The sequence below is a fragment of the Vulpes lagopus genome, chromosome X (assembly GCF_018345385.1).
Source record: "Vulpes lagopus strain Blue_001 chromosome X, ASM1834538v1, whole genome shotgun sequence".
Taxonomy (NCBI): Eukaryota; Metazoa; Chordata; class Mammalia; order Carnivora; family Canidae; genus Vulpes; species Vulpes lagopus.
Genome location: NC_054848.1, coordinates 111,461,142 through 111,469,393, shown reverse-complemented (window position 1 = coordinate 111,469,393; position 8,252 = coordinate 111,461,142).

Genomic DNA, 8,252 nt, shown 5'->3' with positions numbered 1-8,252 from the left:
GACATGGGGCTCGATCCCAGGACCCTGAGATCATGACCTGAGCCGAAATCAAGAGTCAGACTCTTATCTGATTGACCAACCCAGGAGCCCCCTTTAGGACTATTTTATGATTTTTTTTTAATAGTGTGCATGGATTCCTTTAAGAAATGAAAGTAAACAACTCCATCAGCAGACTTTAACAGAGTACTTTGAGTCAGGAACCAAATTAGGATCTGGAGACATCGTCATCCCACATTTATATCCCACCGTGTGGCCCTATCCTTAGGGCTGTTTAAACGCCTGGCTCCAAAGAGCTCAGTTGCATGAGACAACATATGAACAAACATTTTACGACCTAATATTCATTTTTTTTGTTTTTTTTTTTCGACCTAATATTCAGTAGGCATTTCTTACTTCAAAAAAAGCAGCTTGCAGCTTATATTATAGAAATCCACAAGACTGTACAGAAATTATTTAAATCCAAAAATAATTTACAAATTGTCCTGAAAGCAAAGCTTTGCTTCTCTTCTCTCTACTAGCGCACATTTACCAGAGCTTCTAAGGATCAATAAGCTTAACTGATTTCACATTTATAAGATTTTATTGTACATTAAAACAGTTTGGATTGCTACACTAATCTTAGAAGCAATTTTCCATCCTCTAGTTACACTGCTGAGATTCTTCTAACTTCTAGCCTCGTGTCAGTAACAACAGTTACTGAGTGTGAAGCATTTACTCCACACCAGGCAGCAAGCTAAAAGATATATTATTTCCATAGATCCTCACACAGTCCAGTGAGGTAAGGAACCATTCTATTCCCATTCTGAGGACCAAACTGAAGTTTCGATGATTTGCGGAGTCACATAGCTAGTGAAAGGCAGAGTCGGGGTTTGTACCCAGGCTGCAAGGAAGGCCCAGGAGGAGACACTGGGGGCTATACTTACCACTCTGCCTTTCCAAACATTTTCGTGCTTCCTGGGTGAAATCCGAAGCTGGTCCCTGGATGTGGAGGGCAAGGAGACAGCAAAGAAGAGGTAGCCACTCCACATGGGTAGGTGGCGGGTTTAATAAGCCAGGGACTCACATACAAGGCTTGTGCTGGGCAACTGCAAGATGAGTAGATCTTGGCACCACCCACCAGAATTTTGAAAGTTTGTTTATATAGCTGCATTGATGGGGTTCATTTATGCGCCCCATCCGGACGGTCTCAACAACACATCACTATCTCAAGGCCATGTCCTTGCAGCAGCTTATGAGAGTAGGAAAGGGACAGGCCAGAGCATGAGGAGCCTTTGAGTGCCCTGAGCCGGTTCGTGGATCAGCCAGAAGGCAGGTCCTCTCAATGACTTCCTCCTACAGGCCCAGCTGCTCTGGTCTGACTGACATGCTCGTCTTCCATGTAATGAATCCCCATTAGCCCAGAGTCCCCCTAAATGCCATTCTTATATCCATCTGCACAGTTTCTAAAAATTCTTCTCAATGAGAAACCACTTTCTTTGTTTATTCAAGTACTACCCTTCCTACAAATTGCACCTATTGCATAAATACGCACTGAGCTATTCCACTCTACCATCATATTGTCACTTTTTAAAAAAAAATTTTTTTTAAATTTTTTATTTATTTATAATAGTCACAGAGAGAGAGAGAGAGAGAGGCAGAGACATAGGCAGAGGGAGAAGCAGGCTCCATGCACCGGGAGCCTGATGTGGGATTCGATCCCGGGTCTCCAGGATCGCGCCCTGGGCCAAAGGCAAGCGCCAAACCACTGCGCCACCCAGGGATCCCCATATTGTCACTTTTTAAAGCAAATAAAGCAATATGTAGGCACTCAGCTACTATCTTATATGGTATTTATCTAAGGATATGTATTAAATATTAACTAAGATGTAGATTCTCAAAAGTATTTATAGTGTATGTCCCCTAAAATAATGGCCTAGTAAAGCAGTTGAATTCCATTACTAAAGTAATTAGATCCAAAAACCAGGGACAGAGTATTTTTATGTGTTCTGTTCCTTTATATATATATATATATATATAAAGAATATGATATATGATAGAATGATCTGGTGGGTTTTATTCAATATAATCATGCCTCCCAAATTATTATAGATGACATATTCTAAAATTAAGATCTGCCAAGAATTCATTTCTTCAGCCAGGTTTCCAATATCTACAACTCACTAGCACTCTAAAAATAAAAACCACACCACATACCTGAGAATTAAAAGAGGCCTCACAGTGTACCCAGCCTACCTTCCCATCTTGAGCTGAAATTCCATTTCCAAAACCCTGACCTCTTGCTTCTGCTGGAGTAACAAGACTATTTCTACTTGACTGGTCCATTGTCACATGGTTCTAATTGCTGGTTTAATTATTAGAAAATGGTCACTGTACTTTGTTGTCAGTGACCTACTGCCACTGCTTTCACATATGGTATTTCTCTTGAAAGTCAAGTGCTCTTCCACTCTCACCCCACTTACTGCAAAGCACTGGCTGCATGGTAATTTTGCAGGAGACACTGAACATCACTGGCATTTATTTTGCTCCTTGGTTGACATATTTATTTTAGGAAATCCTTGAGACAATATGATAAAGGTTCCAGACAGAAGGCCCATTGGCTTGCCTTATTGGAAAACAAAGCATATGTGAGGTCAAAAAAGCAGTCGAGATTTCTCTGCAACTGTACTAATGAGAAATGACAAAGGCTGAAATACACGATGGAAAATAAATAGCACTGGGGGACTGGTTCAACATCTGATTAAACAGAGTATTTGCTTTTCTTTTGGCTGTATATTTCTAGGCTACAGATAAAAATATAGTAATTTTATGTAATTGTGAAAAGGTCATCTGGCTAATTTTATTTCAAGCACAAGAAAGTGGAAAGAATACTTAACCTTCATTTGTTGTTAATCATATTGCTTCATAATATTGCTGGAAGGAAAACCTTATCAACCAGGGGAAATAACTAAAAAAATGTGTCCCTAAAATGTTTTGGTATCTTTTGTCCTTCATCTGTTTTATGTCCCAACATATACCTTTATATTAATGAAAAGGTCATATTACAGTAATTAGCAGTAACATTTATTTAAAGCATATATTAATGTCCTATAAGACTTATACAACTTTTGTTAAGTGCAGCAGTGAACATTTTAATTGTACTATAAATACCATATGGAGCAATAGATTGCCCAAATGATCAGTTTTATCTTTCAGCTGGAATTTGCACAATGCTACGAAATCTAAAAACTAAAATTGGCATCATAATTGTTACAGAGTATTTAGTCACCTTAATTACACTCACCATGCAACTGGCAAACTCTATAATTACTATTATCTGGGAGATTGTTTTGCCAAACAGTCTGTTTAAAAGGTTACTTCCCTTTTCTATCATATTTTATCTCAAAGCCCAATCGTCTGTGGCTTCCTTGTGAATATGAAGGATTCAAAACAACTGGCTCAAGAATGAAAAGATGGGAAGCCAGACAGTCTTTTAGAACCTACTGGAACTCTTTGTGCTGTTTGTGTAGCAGGTGAGTTGTAGGAGTATCTGCATGGACTGAACAGTTCTTGTCCAGTGAGACAGCGTGTGATCCATCGCTTATCAGAAATCACCTAGGAACAAACCGTGCCACGACAGCTCTCCACCACATCATCGTGCCACTGTTTTACAAAAGATAATGCAGTGCCATTCTCCAATAAAAGGCACCAAGGATCCTTGGAGGAATAGTTGATTCTAGGAATGGCCCAGGAAATATATAAGATGAACCCGGACTGTCTTGTAGTGCCAGAAAGTACTAAAAAAAAAACCCAGTAACACAAAAAACCACACACATGAAGTGGGTCACTGGAGTCAACTGAAAGAGCTCCCAATGGCCAAATCTGGAAAAACTTGAGCAGAAAGTTAAATAAAGTAGTATTGGATTAAAACCCAAAGTATAAAATTAATACCCATGCATCCACACTGATATAAGTGATTAAAAAAATAAGTAGAGGAGACTAGGTCTTCCTCAAAGAATTCCAAAATATTGACGCAGATACTACACTGCCAGGGAGGGGGAGCATAATTCATCATTCCTTATTAGGCCATCCGTAGTGATTTCCTTGTGAAGAGTCTAGTATAGAAAGGGAAAATAACAAAGGGTTGCAGAAGCGGAGGAGGGTGGGAGAATGGGGTAACTGGGTGATGGACATTAAGGACAGCACTTGATGGGATGAGCACTGCGTGTTATACTGTATGTTTAAAAAAAGAAATGAGAAATTTAAAAAAAGAAAAGGGAAATAAAAGAGTGACTTTAGAGAAACCTGCCACCTACTACCTCAGCAAGATGGCAAAGGTCAATACTTTAGCTTTGTTGTCTTCCTCTCTAGAACCCATAACCCTAATTTAATCATGGGGAAAACACTAGACAAACACTAATTGAAGAACATTCTAGAAAACATTTGACGAGTGTTTTTTAAAACTGTAAAGGTCATCAACAACAAAGACTACTTGAGAAACTGGGGAGCCTGAGGAGACATGATGACTAGATGCAGTGTGGTATCCGGGACAGGATTCTTTATGGATTTAGAAAAATAACCCTTGCATAGTAGTTTCTCCAAGCATAGGATTAGGCCCTCACTGATCCAGGAAAAATTCTGAGAGGTTATCTTTCTTCTGCCTATGAAAATTAAAACCAACCTAGAACTCTTTGGAGATGTAAACTCTATATTCTTCCGTATCAATCTATTGATAATAGATTGTTTTGATCAGAATTTAAAGCTCTTGCTTCTAACAGGATGTCACTGGATAAAAATTACCATTCAAAGAAAATGTATTAGGCATTGTGCTGGGCCCAAGTACTCAAAGCCGAATAAAACAATCCCTACTCTCAAAAGTCTTATAGTCTGACATGGGAAGCACTTGGATAACTATACGTAAAACAGTGGCTTTAATTAGAACACACTGAAATTTATACATGAGTCCAATGAAAGAAGAAAATTCTACTGGTCTAAATGGCAGGGAAAGTTTTATATCAGAAATGACATCTGCATTGTGTCCTAGTGAATGAGTATGAATTTTCCAGGGAGATAAGGGATATTGTGCACAAATCTATTTGTTGTCAATAATTAGAGGGAAAAAGGAGATTGGAAGTTTAGAATGAGAAAAAGGTAGATAGATAAGTAGGAGCCGGTGCTCTGATAATGCAGCCTTGAAATAGAGAAGACGTGAATTTCTGACTTGTAGGTGGTAAAGGAGCCAAGATGTACATGAGTGATGGGACCTCACATTTGCCTCTGTATTTTATTTTATTTTATTTTTTAAGATTTTATTTATTTATTTATTAATGAGAGACACAGAAAGAGAGAGAAAGGAGAGACACAGGCAGAGGAAGAAGCAAGCTCCATGCAGGGAGCCGGACGTGGGACTCGATCCTGGGTCTCCGGGATCACACCCTGGGCTAAAGATGGCGCTAAACCACTGAGCCACCCAGGCTGACCCTTGCCTCTGTATTTTAAAAGATGCATTTTGTCATACAGCATCCTGACACAATGGAAAAGTAATTTAGCATTTTTTAGAATATGTAACACACTTTAAAAAAAATCATCAGACAAAACTATTTAAAATGTTGCTCTAATCAAGACATTTAATACATATTTTGACAGTCCCATTCCTTGGTGGATAATTCTATCTAACCACTCTCATTGTTAGGATATTATTTATTCTTCATTAATTTTTAATACATCTGCACTTATTATAAACATTACAGTATAAATTATTGAAAAGCCCATCTATATTGTGCAATATAAAACTTGAAAATCCACTGCAGCCTCCAGGGTAGCTACTAAAGTATTAATAATAACAAGTAGAGGGCGGAAGAAACCCTAGAGTATGATAAAGAAAATCCAAGTAGATCAATCCAATTTTATGAAAATGGATCTCTCTCTCAGGGCTTGGGACTACACACAAAGGAAGAGTGAGTTACCTTGGTCATTTCTTCTTTATGACTCAAGGTAACATTCTGTTTACCGGAAGCCACAAGACACGGCAGTGAGCACCTGGGACTGAGCTGAGTCCAGATCTGAAAAGCCTGGTATTACGGACCCATCATGTCCCTGCTCCTCTCCCCAGGTCTTTAACTGTCAAGGAAACAGGTTGGAAATGATCAGTAGTTTCGACTTTTGTTAAGGCAGAACTCTTTTCTTTTTCCTAATAAACTTTATAGCCCTGTGACATAAAAATAAAACACAGGTAAGCATTTTGGGTATTATAAGTTAAAATGGATGGTGATCAAATATCATAACATGGGCCAAAGAGGGCAGTGAGGATCTTCTAATTGTACAAAAAATTGCAATCATAGATGACGGAAAATTTTTTTTTTTTAATTTTTATTTATCTATGATAGTCATACAGAGAGAGAGAGGCAGAGACACAGGCAGAGGGAGAAGCAGGCTCCATGCACCGGGAGCCCGACGTGGGATTCGATCCCGGGTCTCCAGGATCGCGCCCTGGGCCAAAGGCAGGCGCCAAACCGCTGCGCCACCCAGGGATCCCAGATGACGGAAAGTTGTAAGCAAATGTCACTTCCACAGAATCTGAGACTGTGTGGGCCACAGCTTGGAAACCCCCACCATAAGTTGTACCTCCCAAAGGGCCTCTCGGGCTTGAATATTCAGGTGGTGATGACCACCACTACTGGAGCAGGCTTGTGCACCACTTCAGAGCATGGACTCTGGAGCTGGCCAATATGGATATGCACCCTGCTTCGGCTACTTTCCAGTTATATCAACTTTAAAAAATTATTTTATCATGTCTGTGCCTCAGTTTCCTTGCCTGTAACGTACGGAAGATGAAACATCTGCCTTCGAGGGATGTTGTAAATATTCAATGATAGTGCACGCGGAATACCTGTCACATGCCAGCACCATATAAATGTCAGTCGTTGATGTCAGCAGCCTAAAGTGCTTTTGCCCCCCAAACACGCTAAAGCACTTTCGTTGCTAACTTTGTCAATCTTGGTACCATCTGCATGCAAGTCCCAAATCACTGCTATTGACAGCTTCCTATAGAGCCTCAGTAGATCAAATTGCGTTCAGTAGAGCAGAAATTGATCAAATTGCATTCAGTAGAGCAGATATTGTTGAGGACCTACTGAAAGCAAAGTACTCTTTTAGGCACAGCAGGGACTGCAAGAACAAATCTGAGTTGTTTTTGGCATTTTGAGCCATATGTGATCATGGCTTGGCATATGGGCGAAGTGCTAAAGAGGCACAAGGGGTCCTAGATATGCAAAGGCTTAAGCTTAAGATTAGGGGCCAATTTAAGAGGGCAGATGGTATATGCGTAGATATAAATATTCATTGCCATTTTTATTACTAAAATAATTTTAATAATAAATAGCACGAAGAGGTTAAGTTGACAAAGTTTACATAGACAGTGAGTAGCAGAGCTAGACCCTGATCCCTAGGTGGTCAGGCATTCATTTGTATATTAACATTCCGGGCGGTTGCATGTTTGTTTTTAATATTTGTTCCTCTTACTGTGAGATGATTATACAATGCACCCCTCATCATTTTACCAAGCCGTGTGACGTGAACTCAGAAGGGTACAGACAGGGGCCGTTCCTTTAGCCTGGGTCCCCAAAACAAAGAAGGCACAGTGGAGTGTCATAGCCGATCCACAGATTGGGACATGTACTGTTAGTCAGAGATGGCCCTTAGCTTTCATAAGCCACTAAGAGTTTGGAGTGGTTTGTTACAGAGTTATAGAAACTTGTAGAAACAGGGGTGTCTGGGTGGCTTAGTTGGTTAGGCGTCTGACTCTAGGTTTTTACCTGGAGGTTGTGATCTCATGAGTTGTGATCTCGTGGGTCATGGGATCCAGCCTCAGTTGGGGCTCTGTACTCAATGGGGAGTCTGCCTGAAGATTCTCTCCCTCTGACCCCTCTCCCTGCTTTCTCTCTCTCTCTCTCTCTCCCATAAATAAACCCTTTAAAAAAAATCTTGTAAAAACATAAAATAAAAACCTAGCTGATAACAACCACTATACTATAATGCAGTTCAATATGTTAATGGCATTATTCTGAATGGAGAGGCCAGATTCTAAATTAGGTTATCTCATGTCTGAGCCTAAAAGCTTTTGTGTTTTTTTTTTTTAAAAGCTTCAATACAATAAAGTCTAAACTCTTTCTCGTGGTATTCAACGCCTTCTATAACCTGCTCTTAACTTTCCTCTTCACAGCCCCATCTCCTTTCCACTTTCCACATTTTCTCCTCCCTTTTAGTTTTTGCCATTT